Below are 20072 nucleotides of genomic sequence, written 5' to 3'. Positions count from 1 at the left end.
TTGACTGGAAGGTGAGCACTGGCCGCATGCCATGTAGCCGTGTTGTCTCGAAGGGCGAAAGCAGGAGGAATGGTGCCTTCATAGCCCACCCAATATTCCATAACATAGTTAAGGAAAATATTTCTCAATAAATTCTCAGTAAAAGATCAGAAGCAGCCAGTGTCCGCATCAGTCTACGAGCATTGGTATTTTCTTGAAATTTGTCAGACCAACCTAACTAACACCTAACACACATTTGAAGTTCTTCTTTTCACACTGTTGCTCATTCTCAGGTTCTGCTTTGTCTCCAGACAGATCCATTCTCTCTCAGGATGGCCTTGCTCTTTCTGTCTGTTTCACTCACTGAGGTGTTTGGAGTAAACACTCCCCTTCCTTCTATTCTCAGACAAACACTAGTATTAAGTGTTTGCTACTGATGGGTCTAGAAAGCGTTTGTCAAGTAGAAGATGCCATTTCTGGGGGATTGTTCCCAAGATCCAGTACTTTGGGTTCAAACATATCCCAGCTTCCTTGGTGAAAATAACACCAAGGCTTCTTTGCAATCTACAAGAAGAAAGGAGTTTTTCACCCCAGATGGGACTTGAACCCACAATCTCTGGCTTAGGAAGCCAATGCCTGATCCATTAGGCCACTGGGGCCCTGAAGAGCAGTGGAAAGAAGGATGGAAATTCCCTCTCACGATTGCACATTCCTCACATTCACTCAGAAGCCAAATACCCATTTAATGGCCTTACAGAAACGTCTGCATCCCCTGGCAGCGAGGCAGCTGGGCAGGTGGCTGACAGAGCAGAGCACCACCTTTCTGCCAGCCACCTTTAGAGAAGAACCCCACCCTAGAGTCGCCCCTCCCTCCTTCAGCACCTCCACGGCTGTGGCTCTGAGTGGCAGTAGGATGATTAGGGGGTGAATCCGGGGCTGGAAGGGGGGTAAGGTCGGCCTGTAAGGAGTAACCATGTAGGGCAGACCCAGGGGGAGGCTGTGGGCTGCTGGTTGGTTGTTGGGATCCGAGCTCTAGATCAAAGCTGCACAGTGACCTGACACCCAGGGTTATAGGGCCGACATAGTGACCCCCTTACTGGCCTCGGTGACCCCCAAACCCTTGTTACTAAGGGCATTGAGGAGTCTCTGTCCCTTAATAACTTCTGGGAGCTCCCCAGCAGGCTGCGGGCGTCAGCCGCCTCCTGCCTCACAGGTTAGACTCTTGGCGCTGTGCCAGCCGCCCCCTCGCTTGCAGGCCCAGTGTGAGACGCAGGAGGCCTGGTGCTGGCAGAAGAGGGTTTTGATTAATCGAGCTCTGTGTGATGGGCACAGGACGCTTCCACTCAGTAGCACAGCTGGGGGGGAGCAGGGGGAGCAGCTATGGGCGTCAGGTGCCTCCGGTGGGGGTGTGGAGCAGCCGTTCGTTTTCCTGTTCGCACTCCTCTGCGGTGTGAAAATCGGGGAGGGGAGGCAGAAGCCCCACTTCCCTCCCGAAATGACGCCCAGTGGGGGAAGCCAGGACAACAGGGTGGGGCGGCAGGCGGTGGCCAGACTCTCACCGCCAGGGTCTAGCCTAGCTCAGAGTCCAGCTCAACTTCCTCCCTGCGCCACTGGCCCCCAGTCCCCTTCCACCACCAGGTCAACCCGGGCACTAGGGCAGGAACGGGGTGAGTCAGCAAGTCAAGCTGAGCAAGGCAGGGAAAAGCGAGTCTTGTCTTCATGGGCCGCTCACAATGACGTCCTTTTTGTCTGCAACTGCTGCAAAAATATCTCGGGCAGAGAAGCAACAGGCACAAACATTACCACACAGCTGCCAAAGTAGCTCAGTTGGGAGAGCGTTAGACTGAAGTTCTAAAGGTCCCTGGTTCAATCCCAGGCTTTGGCAGACCCTTTTGTCCCTCTTTGCCCAGTGGTGGCTTGTTTTCTGGTAGCACAGTGGTGCCTGCACCCCAGGTGAGTCCCTGAGCTTGGGCTCTGCAGTAGGAAAAGATATTGTGGGCTTCTGCCCCTAATTGGCTGGCCTGACCTTTAACAATGAGGGACAGGAGCTGTCTCTCCTAAGTGAGTTATTGGTGGACCCAATATGGCAGGAAGAGAGTGCTAGAGGGGGTGCTGGGCAGTGACAGGCAGATATAGAGGATGAAAACTCTTCTGTGCAGCTGAGGGAGGGCAGTACCAGGGAAGGGGCATGTGTGAAAGTGGCCCTGTGGAAGGGAGTTGGGGGCTCAGGAGGAGGCACTTGATGTTCAGTGTCTTGGAGCAGCTGGGCTTGGACATGGTGGGTGTTCAGGAAATGCACATTAACAACTCTAGGGTAGCTTGATGGGCAGAGGGTGATTGGAGGAAGGGCCCATCTCTCTGGTCCTCCTGGCCAGGGAAGAATGATGGGGCTGGAGTCTTGTTCTTCACATTTGCGGTGCAAGTACAGAAGGGACTGGAGCTCCGACCAGGGAGGGCATTACTGGTGGGCTTTGTGCTCCATGGCACTGGTTACGGCTATATTAGTGTGTATGGTCCCCAATTAAGGCATGAAAGGAAAGTTCTATGAAGGAACTGGCTCCCTTCTTCTAGACTGCACAGTGTTTGGTGTCAGGGGGGATTTAAATTGTTGCACCGGCCTGAGGACTGCTGGTCCTGTTTTCCCGACCGTCAGAGGAAACTCTTCTATGATGAGCACTACCTGGTGCAGGTCTGTAGTGAGGTCGGCTTAGAGGACGTGTTTCTCCACAGTGGAACCAGTGGAGGGTGGGCGATAGCCTCCTATTCCTCTGACCCGAGCTCACACCATCCGCAGAGGGGATACACCTTTCTGCGGGGACAGGCCAGGAGTCGCACTGACCAGTGCAGGGTGGAGCCAATGGACTGTTTGGATCACACAGCTCTCACCGTGTGCTCAATGTGGGCAATTCCCTGACCCAGGGCAGAGGATATTGGAAGCTGAACATCCAGAGCTTGCAAGATAAAGGAACAGGGGGGTGAGGCCTGGAGGTGTTGGCAGAACGGGAAAGCATCAGAGGGTTCTGTGGTTACCAGGGGGATTGGTGTGTCAAAGTTAGACTCAGGACTCACAGTTTGTCAGACCACTCTGTTTTATTAGCACAGCGCTTCTGCTAATAACACCCAGATAATGTGAGCCCCATACAAGACACAAACTATCTTATTTATACAGATAAAAGGATGAGGACTTAACAAGATAACAAAGGAAGCAGAATCAGATAAGTTTACCTGGGCTAGGCATGCATATTTTATTTCCTTACTAACTACTACCCATCTTCTGTTCATGTTTTGCCATTAGCACCATTGTTTATGCCTAATGTTTCTTTTCCTGGCACCTGTATTTCAACATTTCTTATTTCTGCTTAAAGGTACATACAACATTTCTTTAATCCATTCTTATTTTTACAATATAATTTATTCTACTTTCACAATCCCTCCTTTTGGTCAAGCTTACGCCATGACCAAAATTTTACTGGGTTCCACATATTAACCGCTTTATCTCTTTGTTCATCAGCAATATTCAAAATCATCATATTAGCACTCTGTTTTGGGGCAGTCACCTGGGTGGCATATTTTACACAATTTTGGATACAACAGGAGATTAACTGAAAACATACAAAAATCACTAAGATTCCAAACAGGATAGTCAGGGCTCCCTGAAACAACCAGTTTCCTAGGCCAGAGAAATTGAACAGGTTGCTTAGCCACTTCCATAAAGAACTCGGCTCTTCATGGGGAAGATATGCGATTTGTTCTAAGTGGCTAGCGTGATCTATTACCTTATTGGTATCGTCAGGTATAAACACACAACATTGTTTTTTTTTTTTTTTTTTTAATGAGAGCACAGGTCCCTCCTTTGGCCGCCAGCACTATGTACAATGCCTGACGTTTTTGGAGGGCCACCTGTCGGATTGCCCCTGTTTCTTTGGCCAGGGCTCTTAAAACTTTCTCCAGTTTTATTTGCCATTATTTTAACTACTTCTTTTAACCTCAGGAGCCTTTTTGCCCGGTGTATTACTCCCCCAAGTGGGTTAAAGGAACTGCCAATAGTCTCTTCCCAGGTGTCATTACTGTTCCATATTGTATTAAACGGACGAGGTCCTCCAGTGAGGTCTGGGGAATTGAGTGGGATAGCCAGGACAGGAACATCAGTTTGACAGTGGGCTGGGATGTGGCTGCAGACCCAGCATTTAGAAATATTAAGGGTCTGAGCTATCCACACTTGCTGCTGGATAAAAGAATTGTCATTGTGGACTCCCCAGACCTACAGACACCAACAGCCGAGGAACAGGCACCACATGTTGGAGGCAGGGCCCTTCTGGTTCTGACAACCTCAACTGAGGGAACTGTAGTCACAGTTTTATGTCCACCAGGCAGCAGGCGCTAGGCTCACTACTGCTTTTTCTTGGGCCTTGCTTTAGGTAGTCGTCTGCTTCTGGCAACCCTTACGAGAACGTAGATTGTAAGGTATTGCAGGCTGTTCCTCTACGTCATCTTCTGGAGTCAAAATTGACTCTGCGTGGTCCTGAGGTGATGATTGGTTCGCTGGGGTGGTGCATTCTTACACGGCAAAGCATGTATTCATGCTGCGGATGCCAGACAGTTTAACAGCAGTTTGGGTAGTAAGCAGTGCCTGATGATTCTTTGATACTCTTTAAGTCTTTTTGCTTCTTTTCTTGACTCTGGCTATAACAATGGCCTTCACACCTTATCTTTTCCTGATGCATTCATTCCTCATTCACACAAACAGATTGAGAATACAAACAGTAGTATTTTATATCGAGCAAAAAGGCATTGCAAATTAAACCTTGCTAAGTTTTACAATTAACCAAGACAATTTACATTGAGACCCAGGCCTTCAATGTTTCTCTAATTTACTTAACATAGACACAATAGAGAATCCTGTCTCTTACTACCTAAATCTTAAAACAAAGAGTTAGAGAGGGCCCAATTTGTAATGCATATGGGAAAACAGAATCTTATAGTCCCAGAGGGTCATTTCTTTCTGCTATTCAAAAAGGGTGGCTGGTAGGATGAAATCAAATTATACATTATAAAGTCCAGCTCCTACATATCCCCCTTTTGACACTAAGATTATCAATCGCCAGTGTCACTTCTTATGTAGTAAAATACTGGGAGGTGATTTGGGCCTGTGGCTTTAGCTTTGCATACATTTGTTTTATTTACCAGCATATTTTAAACATTTTAATTAAACACATACAATTTAAAACCAAAAACAATTAGGGGTAGTAACATTAGTATGCCAGTAGTTGTGGGAGACCATCCAGATAATATGAATGGTTCTGTTTCCCACATTGTTTTGTTTGTTTGTTTTTAGGAACTATGTTACCTTTTTAAACAGATAATGGGTAACTGTTTGCCATTTAATGCCAAGACTGATAGAGAACTCAGCTAAATCAGCTTACAGTAAGCTGAGACTTTTTGGTTGTGGCAAATAGTAAATGTGATTATTGGTAAACACAGTACTTACATTACATGTACATTTGTCTACTGGTGGGTTGCTAACACTTTTATTCTTTTAAAACACTTCTTTCCAAGAATTAACACACACATTGCCCGTTATACAATACTTTGGCCTAATTATTAATTTTATCCCACATACAGGATCCTAGTGAGGTGTCTTTACTACAGGGCTTTGGAGCAACAGGCATGGATAAGCATACCCACTTTTGAGGAGTTTACTTGGTACAACCTCTAGTGTCCAATAGTTTCCCTTCCTCCCCAGCCCACTGGCTTGAGGTTTGAGGTAGCCAGAAGGATCCCAGGTGCAATCTGTGGAGTGGGCTAACTTTTTATTTTTTTTGCTTCCAGAGCCTGTTGGTGTGCAATTTTAACAACAATTTCTTCACTTAACAAATTTTGTCTTACCATACTGGAGACATACTGCATTCAGTTATATTGATAGGTATTAAACAATAATCTTTTCCTTTGATTTAACAGATGCATCAAAACCTTAATATTTTCTGATATTATCCAAAACATCTTATGTTCTAAATATCTGCATTTTAGTACATTTCATAGCTATTGCAGTATGTTTTTTTTTTAACTTATGTGTTTTTGTAATAGGTTGTTCTGTAGCTGGTATTAGCTTTTTCTGATTTTCTGAAAGACAAAAATAACATTTTTCTACCCCTTTCAGGGTGGCATTGATTGTTGCTTAAAATATTTCTTTCTTTTACAAATACCCTTGCTGATTGCAGGCAAAACAGAGGAATTACCCCCATATTTTCCTGTGGGTTTTTGTTTTTTTTTATAGGCAGGCCAGGTTTTAATGGGTTTTACTTTTTAAGAGTTATGGGGAAATTATTCCACTGTTGAGGTATACCACCTTATGAATTTAATAACTAAAGTTTTTCTTTTTATATAGCAGACCAAGTTTGTAATGTTTTTCCTGCTGTGTTAAGCTTTAAGTTTATTCACAGGTAATAGCTGAGAAGCATTATTACCATATTACCTTTAAGGTTTTTTTCAAAAATCATACACACTATACGTTGTTACGGGGTACTTACTAACATTAAATTTATTTCAATGTTTAATATTAACAATAACATTTAGCATCAAATCTCTTAAAGGGATCTTGTTATACCATGTCTTTTATTTAGGCAATTTCTTCTGTGCTGGCAGTTTTTACCTTTCTTTATCAGTTAGGTAATTTGCATTAACACAGGCTTGGCTTGTGGATTTAAAGCCATTAGCAGAGCTCAGAGACTTTGTCTTAAAAGGGACACAATTAACTTCCACCAGAGTTTTAATTTCTTTTCACTTTCAACTCCTGCTTACAAAACACACACAGATCTGAAAAAGAAAACAGTCTATTGCGGCTCTTTTTTTTTTTTTGGAGCCCTAATAGGATTTTAATTCAGTAGCATATTTCATTTGTATTTCTTTTACCCCTTTTTACAATATACACTGCACATGTCCTAGGGAAAAAGCACATTCCTTCTATATTACAACTTTTTTTTTAAACATTAGCCATATTAATTTTTACATACAATGTAACTGTTTCTTTTTTCTTACAGAGTTTTCATGTACCCTTATCAAAAGTGACAGTCTGATTACACAGAGCCATTTTAAGGCTCAGTGTTTTTAACATTGCTTCTTTTTGTTTTGTGCACCTCACCTCTGCTGTTGCTTCAGAGGGGCACTGTTAAAATATATATATATTTTTTTAATTCTTTCACTACAGCTCTTATCTGCTATTGTTACCAAAAAAAAAAAAAACAACAACCAACCAAACAAAAAGACTCCAGAATCTCTCCCTAGTCTCCTGATTTTGACTGCCCTATTGCAGCCATGACTTGGTTTTTATTTAAAAAAACATTTTAAATTTTATAAAGAATCAAGTTACCCCTTAAGGGTTAAATGCTAAATCCCAAAGCCAAACAACACTAATTACCTGTGTCTTGCAAAAAGGTCTGTCAGTTTTGCAACTTTGAATTAAGAGTCAAATGAATTTTTAGTGGCATTAAAAACAAAAAACAAAAACAATTTATCTTACACCTACAAAACAGGAGTTTTACAAACCAGATGTGCTGGTTTAGCTTCTTAGAACTTTACATATTTTGACAGACAAATAGATACATACACATTTTCTATTCCTTTACACTGCTTTGTTTTTACATAGCTCTATATATATTTGGATTATTTACAGGCATTCTTTTGGAAAAGGGTCCATTTTCCCTTCAGAATGGCTGCAAAGAAACCAAGAATTCTCTCTCTTTAACATGGTCCTTTTTAACATTTTCACAAAGTTTAACTGCTTAATTCTCTCCAGCCTTTGTAGAGTTAACTTTTCACTCTTTCCTTAAATCACTCGTTTATCTCCCAAAATAACACCTTTATCACCTCAGATTTCACCATTTTAAGTATTGTTCCAGGGGTTCATGCCTGCACTTACTGCTTTTCTTACTCCTTACACTATGCCCTTAGGGCTTCCAACCTGTTTTTCAGGGTTTTTTTTGTTTTTTTTTATCTGTTGCTTGCCTGCTTTTCTGGGCCCGATCCTGCTTTTTGTCCTTTTTACAATGAGATGGGAGTATTAAGGGGGTTGGATTGATCCGGGGTGGTTTTTTTGAGAACGGGGTAAAGGGGAGCGCTCGGTCTGGTGGTGGGAGAGGAGGCTTTTAATAAAGCTTTCAACTTATTATTTGAATATTTGAGAGAGGCGAGTTTTTGATTTTGTCCAGCTACGATTTGCCTCTTCCCACCACTGAATGAAACAATTAACCTCTTCTTTAGCCAATTTAGTTTTAGGTTGGCCGAGTTTGTCCTTTAAGATGTCCACTCGGTCTTTGTTCCAAGATTTTAACAGTGGCCACTGAGTTTTGGGATCCCCCTGAGTTAGCCTAGACCATTTTTCCAGAAATTTACAGGAGTCCGGACCCTTCTTACAGGAGTCTGGACCCATCCTAAATACATAAAATGAGCCGGCGTTCGTTTAGGGAACTGTCCCTACTTAGACGTCTGGTTACCCATACAGGAGGACTTCACACACCAATCGCACAAGAAGGAAATTCGGGTTTGTCAGAGCAATGCCCAGTGCAACACACAAAAGGAGCCCACAGGCTACTGCCTCAATTGCCCTTGCTTTCACACCAGGGGTTTTACCCAAAGTGTGGTGCGGCTGCAATTGTGCAGATTCCACTCACTCAGACCGCAGGGACAGGAACCCCTTGGTCGGCCGATCCCCGGACAGAGATGGCACCCAGACTCAAACACTCCACAGGAAGACGGATAGACACAGAGACAGAACAGTCCTCAGTCCGGACAAAACACAGAAATAATTACCTGACCAGATTCCTGATGTCAGATCCCGGGATCCCTACCAGAACAGAGTGGGAACCAACAGGTTCAATGGCGTAGACTTCACTGTGGTCGTGCACCTTTCCGTTCTGGTGGAGGACCGCTCGGGCCAAATGCCCAGGTGCCGGCTTCCACGGTCGTCCTACAAAAACAGTCAGGAATCACACAGCCCCAGTGAAGACGGTTGCCATCTCGGTGGAACCTCCAAATTGTCAAAGTTAGACTCAGGACTCACAGTTTGTCAGACCACTCTGTTTTATTAGCACAGCGCTTCTGCTAATAACACCCAGATAATGTGAGCCCCATACAAGACACAAACTATCTTATTTATACAGATAAAAGGATGAGGACTTAACAAGATAACAAAGGAAGCAGAATCAGATAAGTTTACCTGGGCTAGGCATGCATATTTTATTTCCTTACTAACTACTACCCATCTTCTGTTAATGTTTTGCCATTAGCACCATTGTTTATGCCTAATGTTTCTTTTCCTGGCACCTGTATTTCAACATTTCTTATTTCTGCTTAAAGGTACATACAACATTTCTTTAATCCATTCTTATTTTTACAATATAATTTATTCTACTTTCACAGGTGGGAGTCGGTGAGGGAGGAGTTGGCGGCTTTGTTCCGGCGGCTGGGGAAACACCACAACATTAAAGAAACCAACAGTGCAAAGTCCTGCAGTGTCACCTGTGGGATTTCCACAAGAGCATCCAGGCAGGGGAGCCGGTCAGCGTGTGACTGTATGACCGGATCAAGCGACAGCTGGCTGAGTTCCAGGAGATGAGGCTGCAGTTAGCTGATATGAGCGGGAGCATCGAGTGAAGGGAGGAGGCGGCCTGCCCTGACATTTTTGCAGCCTGCAGGGAATGGAGACAAAGCAGGGGGATGCAGGGACTCAGGGCAGGACCCACAGATCCGGTAGTGCAGGACCACAGTCACTGGAGGAGGAGAGAGAGTCCCGCGAGAGGAAGCTGATGGTGGGAAGCAATAAGTGCAGAGTGCAAACCAGCCAGCTGAGAGTCACAGGGGCCTAGAAAATGAAATAGCAGCAGGTCCCATGGTGTAATGGGCAGCACTCAGGACTTTGAATCCTGGAATCTGAGTTCAAATTTCAGTGGGACCTCATGGCGACACGTTGCTTTGCTATAAAGCACTGGAGCTCAATGTGTTTGGCTACCTTCTCTCAGGGTCAACTAGAGTGAGGTTTTTCTCTCCTGCTGGGTGACTGATGCCCACTGGAGATAGGCCTCTGGTCTGGCTGGTTCAATGGGCGGCTATCGGTTGGGGGTCCCAGAACTTAACAGTCTGGCTAGAGATTCCTGCGGGTTGACAGGATGGTTGTTTCTCGCTGCTTCACCTGATGTCCATAACTTTGGTCCCTGCAGCTGCCACACTCTTCCTCTTGCCCACATGGCATTTAAAGGAAGGAGGGCCAGGGCCAGGCTTCACAGTCAGGGCTAGGCAGGAGGGAGGCAGAGTCCCGGGCGGGAGCCCAACACACCTCTCCTCCTCTGGGCACCTGGGGTGTTGTTCCCCCCTGTTCAGGCACCCCTGGGTCCCTGCACTTCCCACAGCTCTCCCTGATTTCAGCTGTTAGTGAGGGAGCCTCACTGCTAGCGCAGACTGGGCAGTTTCTTGCATGAGAGACACTGTCCCAAAGCAGGACTAATGCTTAGAGCTGGTTCTCAGTGATTTCAGATCTGTTTGTCTGCAGCAAGACTCTCCATTGAGTCTTAACCAGCTCTGTTATTACACAGGGAAGATCAAAAGGGTCAAATGGGGCCTGGAACCCTTAAGAAGGATCCACCCCACCGAGTACAACACTTGTCGCTACCTGCTCTCAGCTCCACTGAGAATGTTTTGGGGTCACCTGTCGCCTGTATCAACCTAGGAGTCTCAGAGAATCCTAGTTAACAGGTGCTCCAGTGGCACAATTGGTTAGTGCACTGTACTTATAGTGCAGTGCTGAGAGGAGCTATGCTCAGGTTGTGAGTTCAAACCTCACCTAGAGCACTGGTTTTCATTAACCAAGTAGTATCACCCCCTCATTTGGCCTGTGGAATGTAGAATTCAAGCCCTGGGGACCCTCAGGAGCGGGCTAATAAAAAATGCCCCCTTCACTTATTACCTCCTCTCCAGGTCAGAATCTACCATCCTTTCTCCCCCCCAGCCCCTGTGCCAGGATCCCTCAAGCAGAGCCTGGAGTCCTGCCCCTGTCATCTGTACTATTGACAAAGACTAAGTGACAGGGACAAAACACTCAAATCCCGCCTGGTGCGGGGAGCCAGGTTTGCTCTTCAAATTCTGTCACTGGTACATTTCCAGGCCTGGGAATGTCCCACAACAGCATTTAATGGGAAGCTGCCTGCAGAACAGTTACACTGCACAGAGCTCCTGTGGAGGAGGGGTGGGAATTGGTAACATTTTGAGGATCGTTTGGGAAATGAGCCTTTGCTGACATGGTTTGTCTCTGTTCATATTTCACCTTCAGGTGTTATGTTGAGGGATCTTTAGTATATTTTTGTGAGGTTAATAACTATCTCCTCAACTTTATTTACTCAACTTAAAAATTGGTCACTTGATTTTTGCATCTCCCTGTGAAAATACAACTGACACGTGTGGCTTTGTACAGGGGGTCATGATGTTAAAATTGGGGAATTCAGTCTCTGTACTTCTGGGGGGAGTGTTGCTTTTTTACAGCTGCCTCAGGGCCAGGCACACTGGGCTGTTAGCTGCACCCACTGTCCTTGCCAGGGGCCCCTGCTGAACCCTGGGCGGCTGCACTGCCGTGCTGGGGTGACTCTGCATGGGGAGAAGCTGCTGTGGAGCAATGTAGAGCAGGTGCAGGAAGGAGACGGGGTCACTATTCACATTCTGAACTGCACAGTTTTCCAAATTTGGGACTAGATTCATAGATTCATAGACTTAAGGTCAGAAGGGACCATTATGATCATCTAGTCTGACCTCCTGCACAATACAGGCCACAGAATCTCACTCACCCACTCCTGCAACAAACCCCTAACCTATGTCTGAGTTATTGAAGTCCTCAAATTGTGGCTTAAAGCCCTCAAGGTGCAGGGAATCCTCCAGCAAGTGACCCGAGCCCCATGCCGCAGAGGAAGTCAAATGTCCAAGAACAATTCTGGTGAACACAGAGCAATGACACTGGAGATGCCCAGACCTCCAATAGGGGCAATGTGGAAATTAATAATGGGAAGATCATTTGTGAAATTAGTCGTCACTGACAAGATTTGTCTCTGTTCCTATTTCACGTTATGGTGTTAGTTAGAGGAATCAGTACAGATTTTTACTATATCAATTAAACAATTTTATTTAATCAAGCCAAAAACTTAGTATCACTTATTTTTTCTCTGTCCTAGCAAGAATGAATTGAATTTTGTGACTTTCTGGAAAGTGCAGTGAGATTAAAAGTGGGAAATTCAGTCTCTGTGTTTGTGAGCTGATGTTTTCCTCTCACAGGTCAGTGCCTGCATTGAAATACCCAGAGGGATCTAAGGGCTGGTGTATGCAGGGCACTGAACTGGCAAAGCGATGTCTCCCAGGGTGTGACCCCCCCCCCAAACCCATATAGTTAAGGTGACCTAAGCCCGGGTTAGATAGTGCTAAAGAAAAGGAAGAATTGTTCTGTCCATGCAGCTATTACAGGGATGGGAAAATCCCTCCACTCACTGTCTACTCCAAAGTGCTATAGCAGTGCCACAGCAGCATTTTAAGTGTAGACAGAGTGAAAGTAGATTTATCTCCAGTTTGCACTATGGATGCTCAGGCACTAATAACAACAACAACAACAACAGTGCAGCGCTTGCATAGTTGGCAGGATTCAAACCTGCGCAGGGAGACCCCAATGGATTTCTAGTCCATCACCTTAACCACTCGGCCACAACTACTTGACATGTGTTCATTTCACTGCATGATGATTTTGTTCTCACTGAATTGTCACTTCAAATTGTTTGCTCAGACCAGTTTCCCCAGCACACTCATGGCTGCATCAGTGTAAGTGTGTCCTTGGCTGAACAGCGAGAATTCCTGCCCATTTCCTTTCCGGCTGGAGCAGGATGAGAGTGTGTTTGTGTGAACGACATTGCTGTAGATTGTTGTTCATTCCCCACTCTGACAATTCAGACAGTCCCTTTCCTAGTCAAATCTCCAGCACATCGTTCCAATAGCAGGGGGCAGGATTTCTCTGGGGCACTGAAATTTTTCAGAGGGCTGGCGCGTGAACTCAGCCTTGCATTCTATCCCTGATATTTCATGGACTAACAGCAGCAGAAAGAAAAAGCGAAGCCAATATCTCCCTGGCAGGAATGCAGGTGCCATGACCCCTCTGTCTGACCATCGCCATTGCAGGAGAAAAAGGTTCACTGGCATCGAATGCCCTGGCTCAGACCAGAGACACAGGGAGGTTTTGCTGTTCATGGATCTGTGCAAAGGAAATTTTGTCTCTGTGTGAAACTGAGGTCAGAAATGAAACGTCCACATGGTGGCCCAATGCTCTAGGGAATGTGGGTGAAGGACTCGGGCTGAGAAATGATTTAACAGGGGTTTGTATTTATTGCCCTGATTAAAATCTATGGCTAAAAGGCAGCCACTGTTTTTAGTACTTGTACCTGTGTAGGGACACCCCAGTGGGTGTCAAGTCCATTGTCTTCACCAGGGGCAGTCGATTATTTTAGCAAAGTACAAATTTCTTGGTCAAGGCCTAGGCTCCAGAGAAAACAATACACTGCTGATAGGAAGAAGTACATCAAAAGATTTTGCAGGCACCGTGGGCATAACTATGATGTGTCGTGTTTCACTCTTTATACATGGCGCCACCTCCTTTCCCTTTAGCCTTGTAGTTGACCAAGGGCAAAGCTGAACATCTCCTCAGACACCAGGGAGTGTTTATGTCCATTCCTGCGAGCTACACAGGGGTGTGATGTTGCTGCTTTCAATCCTCCGGCTCTGCCGGGATAGGGAACAATTCAGGCTGTCACTGAACTGAAGGAGGAAGATCAGTTTTTGACAGGCAGAGGGACGCCTCCTCTTAAAGGTGTTTGGCTGGCAGTCCTGGTTCCCAGGTCTCGCCTGTGGGGCTACAGCAGTTTTGGGACCAGGTCACTCCCTTGGCCCCACTGGCCACCCCCAGGCACTCCCCCCAAGGGGCCCCATCAGTGCAGCGGAGCTGAGCAGCGTTTGCCTGCTCGCTCCAGTGGCTGCCGGCCCCTCCCAGAGTCTGCACGCCCTCCTTCCCCACCCCCCACCCCCCAAACTCCCTCCCAGAGCCTGCACCCCACCCCTCCTCCTGTTCCCCCCACCCCCTGCCCCAGCCCAGAGCCTGCACCCAGCACCCAAACTCCCAGAGCCAGAACAAGGAATTTTTGTGCCCGAGGCAAGGGCCGGCTCCAGGATCTTTGGTGGCAGGTCCCTGAGTCCCTGTTGGAGGGAAGGACCTGCCACTGAATTGCCACCGCCGCTTCATTCATCCTTCGGTGGCAATTTGGCAGCGGGTCCCTGAGTCCCTGTTGGAGGGAAGGACCTGCCACCCAATTGCTGCCAAAGAAGCAGCAGCGGTAGAGCTGCCGCCGAAGCGCCGCTGATCGTGGTAGAGCTGCGCCCCTCCACTTTGCACACCCGAGGCAAGTGCCTCACCCGAGGCAAGTGCCTCACTCGCCTCGGCCATGTTACGGTGCTGCAAACTCCATCTCAGAGCCTGCCCCCCAGAACCCCTCCCCCACCCAAACTCCCTCCCAGAGACCAGCCTCTCACCCCTTCTGCACCCAAACTCCCTCCACAGCCTGCCCCCCAGAACCCCTCCCCCACCCAAACTCCCCCCAGAGCCTGCACCCCTCCTGCACCCCAATCCCCAGCAGGGGGGCAGGGGTTTGAAATGAATTTAAACACTCAGCATTTTCCTGTGCAAATGAATAAAGACCTAGCAGAGCTGCCCAGCAGCTGAAATCAGTTCCAGTCCTCGGCGTCTCTAAGAGGGACACTCGGTAGCTGAGGCACGTGGGACACCTCTGTGGTGAGGACAGGTGAAAAAATGCTGGATTCAATGAAAGCTGAGACCATAGGAGGGGAAGGTGAATGGCAGCACCACACAGGGTCATAACACTCAGACACGGGGCTCCACTGTCACTGCCCCTGTGTTTTCCATTATTTATATCCCCCTCCCCCACACACTGTCACACACAACACCTTCTCCCCTTGAGCCCCATCCCACCCCTCCCCCGCTGCCCCCCACACGCCATGGGACACAGCCTCTCGGTGACTATCCCAGATGGGGGCTTGTCTCTGCATCTCCCCAACAGGGGAGCAGAGAGCCGAAAGGGCTACAGGAGACCAATGGAGCTAGGCAGGGATAGAAAAGACTTCCCCTCCCTTCTCTTCTCTTCTCAAGAGTCTTGTTAATCTCACCCATGGGACGTTCCAGCACCGGGTGGGCTCAAAGCACTAACCTTCCCCTGAGCAACAGAACGGGGGAACCAGCTCTATCACATGGAAGGAGGCTCCCCACCTCTGCTGCTGCCATCCTACAGCCTTTAATATGGATTTGTTTTAGCTAATGCAACCCCCTCAACCCCTAATCCATCCATGAATCAAGGAGAAAAGACACTCACTCAGGCACCAGAGGTGCAATGGGTTAGTGCCCAGTACTTACAGAGCAGTACTGAGTGGAGTCATGCTGAGGTTGTGAGTTCAAACCTCACCTACAGCGCTAGTTTCCTTTAAGCAAATGGCTTCTGCCAATCATTTTGTCCTGCAGAAAATACAATTGCAGCTCAGAAGACACCGGGGTCCCCTTGCTTTACAGAGAGCAGGGCAGATTCCACAGATCTACCAGGCTCTGCTCTCCACCAGCCGTCTGTGTCAGGAGGGGTCGAGCAGAGCCCAGAGCACTGCCCCCGACTCCCCCTCAGTCTTTGCTCCCCAAACCCCCGGTGTGCCCCCCCACTCCGCTGTGAGACTCAAACCCTGCCGGGCTTGCTCTATGTTGGGGGGGGGGGGTTCATCTGTTGTGTTGATGTGCATGTGGGTCCTGTGCGATTTTGGTGGATGCCTGGCATAGTTTTGTGTGCGTGGGTGTGTGTATGATTTTTGCATGCAGATTGTTTTTTGCTTAGTATTCTTTTGGTATGTGGGTTTTGTGTTTCCTGTTGTGGGCTTTTGCTGTATTTTTGGTGTGGATTTGTTCTTTCTATGTTTTGTGTGGCTTTCCCTTAGGGGTATATGCCTCTGTGTGCTGTGTGGGGTTTGGTTTTGTTTATGTCTGTGTGGGCCTGTGCAGTCTGTGATTTTCTCATTCTCTTTGTGTGTGTTTGTCTCTCTGTTTGTATCTTCATGTGTAAATTCACTGGAACTTTTCAAAATCTGCACAACTTTGCCAATTTTCACCAGGGATTTTTCTCCATTAACAAATTCTCACTTGTTCCCTACCAGTTGGTGACCATTGCCCCAGGGGCCTGTCAGTCTCTGGGTCCTGATTTCCCATTGACCCTTCCCCCTTCTATTGGGACTGGGAACTAGCCAACCAAAAAAAACCCACTCAGTTTTAGTAAAGGGCCAACAGTCCCTTACACAAGCCAGTCTTGTGAGCGTCACCAATGTCCAGAGATGGCAGCACAAGCTGCTCCCATGGTGTAATACACAGGACTCTGAATCCTGTAATCTGAGTTCAAATGTCAGTAGGACCTTGTGTTAGTGGGTGGTAAAGATCTGGTGCTCAAAGTGCTTTCCTAGCTCCACCTATATAAGAGTGAATCATTTCCCTCCTGCTGGGTGACTCCTTCCCCACTGGAGCCAGGTCTTTGGTTGGGGTCCAGAAGTGGCTATGGCTGTCTGGTGGGTGGGATTGTCACTGCTTCACCTGATGCCCCCAAGTTTGGTGCTTGTGGCCACACCTTTCCTCTTGCCCACATGGCACTTGAAGAAAGCAGTGCCAGGGCCAGGCTTGATAGGGAGGCAGAGTCCCAGGCTGGAGCCCCGCACCTCTCCTCCTCTGGGCACCTGGAGCAGAGGCGGCTGGTGCTGACTGCTCCAAGGGAAGGCTTAAAATCCACAGAGCAACTTAGGGCGGGGCTAGATGAGGGCAGGCCCATGCCTATGTGTGGCCAGCAGAAAGGCAACAAGACTCCCGGCCAGCCTGCTCCCTGCCATGCCAAACCCCCACTGAAGGCCACCCGCAGACCACCATGCAGGGCGGCTGCTGATGCTCTGTGGCCAACAACAGAAGACAGTAGGAAAGCAGGGCCAGCCCCCATGGTGGAGCCTCTGACTGTTCCCACTCATGGTCCTCACTTTTGCAGTGGGGCAGGAGATTTTTACCCCAAGAGGCTTTTCCCCAGCTGGTGAGAAGCAGAGAAACACCCAGGCTCCCAAGGTGCTATGTAGCAACCCCCCTCCAGCACAGGGACAGGCGCACACTTGGAAGAGGGAAACTGCTCCACACGCTAGCCCGGGCAGCCGCCCATTTTCTTTGGCAAGTCAGGAACGGCAAAGGCAAGACTGGAAGCACCTGGGGCTCATGCCCCAGCCTTTGTGACACCCAACCCCCAACTCCTTCCCAGGGCTCTAGCTGAAGCCAGAGCATTGGCCTGAGCGGCCAAGAAGAGGTTCCAGCCCTGAAGGGAGCAGGACTTTCAGCACAATGGTAAAACTGCAGCAATACAACTGTAAAGTGACTTGAACTTTCAATCACTTGAGCCAAAGTCAGATATCTTAGTCATTAGACCACGTAGACACAGGAGCAAAGCTACTTCACACGCTTTTTTGGAAAAGGTGGACACTGTGTTTCTTGGGTCATCTACTGAGGGGGGGGGACTCTCTGGGCACAAGAAGTCGAGTTCCCAGCAAGACGTGAGATGTAATTCTATGGAGCCAGGTGAAGGACTTTGGTAGGGAGGCTCAGGCATGGGGAATTGGGGTGCAGCAGACGGACTTGCTGTCTAGGTGCTTAGATTTAGTCTCCCTGAGGAGGAGGAGGAATCCTGCTGACAGGCAGTGGCTGAACAGAAAAAGGAGGGGTTCCTGGGACTTTTTTTGCCTCTCTTTTGCCTGCCTGCTCACTCTTGTGCTGAACGGTGAAAATGTTTCTCAACAAGCCTAGGTAGCTCAGTTGGTAGAACATCAGGCTCTTAATCTGAGGGTCCAGGTTTCAAGCCCCTATCTGGGCACTCAGCTTTTAAGTCGCCTTGTGTGCCAGGACCCAAATTCTGTTCACAGCCACAGCTGGATTCCCAGAAGCTGTGGCCATTTCCTGGAAAGGTTCCTTTCCTTATCAATCAGGAGAGAGGCCACATCCACACGAGCAGGCCTAGAACATGCAGTCTCTGGCTGGCAGGAAGCGCTGTGGGGCCAGGTGCTGAGAAAGCCTAGAGGTGGAGCAGCAGAGATGGGGGGAAGGGAGAGAGAGAAGCAATGAGGACAGACCATAAGTGTAAGGAGAGTCTGTTCTGGCTATTGTTGGGAACTTCCCTGGATTTTACAAGACCCCAGTGGAATTGGCTGGCGGAAGGATCTGAGTCCCCACCCCCTTACCCAGAGGCTGCCTGACCCCAAGGACGCTCTTTCTACTCTGGTGTGTGGTAGAGACCTCGTAACCCCGACAAGGCTGGGCCCAGGAATCCTGGGGGGTTTGATGACTCCCAATCTTGTCATGATCACTTGAACAGGGCTACAGTGTCTCCACTCTGGGCACTTCCCTGACCCACTCCTCTCTGCATGTGCTTCAAGCAAACACCATTTACTACCCAGCAATCAATGTAAAACACAAGGAAAGATGGGAAAGGAAAACATGTCACCCTGTTCTGTGGCGCAGGGAGATCACAACCAGCGTCTCTGGAGGGTCAGGGCAGGTCACAGTCTCTCCCTCACATGTCCCAGGCCTCCTCCCCAGGCCCTGGATGTGCTGCAGGGACACCACGGGCTGGACACTTGCTCTGGCAGTGGCCACATGCTCTAGGGACAGGCCCCTTGTTCCCAATATCTGCCACCCACATAGAGCTGGTCCCATGGTGTAATGGGCAGCACTCAGGACTTTGAATCCTGCAATATGAGTTCAAATGTCAGTGGGACCTCCTGGAGATATGTGATTTTGCTGCATACCCCTGGAGCTCAACGTGCTTGGCTACCCTCTCTTAGGATCAACTAGAGTGAGGTTTTTCCCTCCTGCTGGGTGACTGATGCCCACTGGAGATAGGTCTTTGGTCTGGCTGGTTCAATGAGCTTAACAGTCTGGCTAGAGAGTCCTGTGGGTTGACCATATGGTTGTTTCTCGCTGCTTCACCTGATGCCCACAACTTTGGTCCCTGTACCTGCAGCTGCCACACTCTTCCTCTTGCCCATATGGCATTTAAAGGAAGGAAGGCCAGGGCCAGGCTTCATAGTCAGGGCTAGGCAGGAGGGAGGCAGAGTCCCAGGCTGGAGCCCAACACACCTCTCCTCCTCTGGGCACCTGGAGCAGAGGCAGCTGGTGCTGACAGATCCAAGGGAAGGTTTAAAAGCCACAGAGCAACCAAGGGCAGGGCAAGAGGAGGGGAGAACCATGCCTATGCGTGGCCAGCAGACAGCCACAGAGACACCCAGCCAGGCTGCTCCCTGCCATGCCGAACCCCCACTGAAAACCACCCACAGCCAGCAGCTGATGCTTTGTGGCCAACATCAGAAGACGGTAGGAAAGCAGGGCCAGCCCCCCTGGAGGGGCCTCTTACCGTTCCCACTCAAGGTGCTCACTTTGGCAGTGGGGCAGGAGATTTTACCCCAGGAGGCTTTTCCCCAGCTGGCGAGAAGCAGAGAAACACCCAGGCTCCCAAGGTGCTATGTAGCAACCCCCCTCCAGCACAGGGACAGGTGCACACTTGGAAGAGGGAAACTGCTCCACACGCTAGCCCGGGCAGCCGCCCATTTTCTTTGGCAAGTCAGGAAGGGCAAAGGTGAGACTGGAAGCACCTGGGGCTCATGTCCCAGCCTTTGTGACACCCAACCCCCAACTCCTTCCCGGGGCTCTAGCTGAAGCCAGAGCATTGGCCTGAGTGGCCAAGAAGAGGTTCCAGCCCTGAAGGGAGCAGGACGTTCAGCACAAAGGTAAAATTGCACAACCACAACGGGACTTGAACTCTCAATTGCCTGATCCAAAGTCAGATGCCTTATCCATTAGACCACACAGTCATAGAAACAAAACCTTTCCAAGCACTTATTTGGAAAAGGCAGACACTGTTTCTCAGGTCCTCTACTGAATGGGGCCGAGACTCTCTGGGCACAAGAAG

General features: G+C 48.4%; 4 non-coding genes across 4 annotated transcripts; 2 read left to right on the top strand and 2 right to left on the bottom strand.

Moving 5' to 3' along the window:
• Window positions 1–565: 565 nt before the first annotated feature.
• TRNAR-CCU lies at window positions 566–638 on the bottom strand. The gene has a single exon. It is a non-coding gene; the product is annotated as a tRNA-Arg (tRNA).
• A 1153-nt stretch (window positions 639–1791) lies between these two features.
• Window positions 1792–1864, top strand: TRNAF-GAA. The gene has a single exon. It is a non-coding gene; the product is annotated as a tRNA-Phe (tRNA).
• A 7992-nt stretch (window positions 1865–9856) lies between these two features.
• Window positions 9857–9928, top strand: TRNAQ-UUG. Its single transcript has one exon. It is a non-coding gene; the product is annotated as a tRNA-Gln (tRNA).
• Window positions 9929–12631: 2703 nt separating this feature from the next.
• Window positions 12632–12713, bottom strand: TRNAS-AGA. The gene has a single exon. It is a non-coding gene; the product is annotated as a tRNA-Ser (tRNA).
• Between the last annotated feature and the right edge of the window lie 7359 nt (window positions 12714–20072).

Source organism: Mauremys reevesii, unplaced genomic scaffold (genome assembly GCF_016161935.1).
Source record: "Mauremys reevesii isolate NIE-2019 unplaced genomic scaffold, ASM1616193v1 Contig104, whole genome shotgun sequence".
Taxonomy (NCBI): domain Eukaryota; kingdom Metazoa; phylum Chordata; order Testudines; family Geoemydidae; genus Mauremys; species Mauremys reevesii.
The sequence above is the reverse complement of the archived record's forward strand: the minus strand, read 5'-3'. Positions and strand labels throughout refer to the sequence as shown.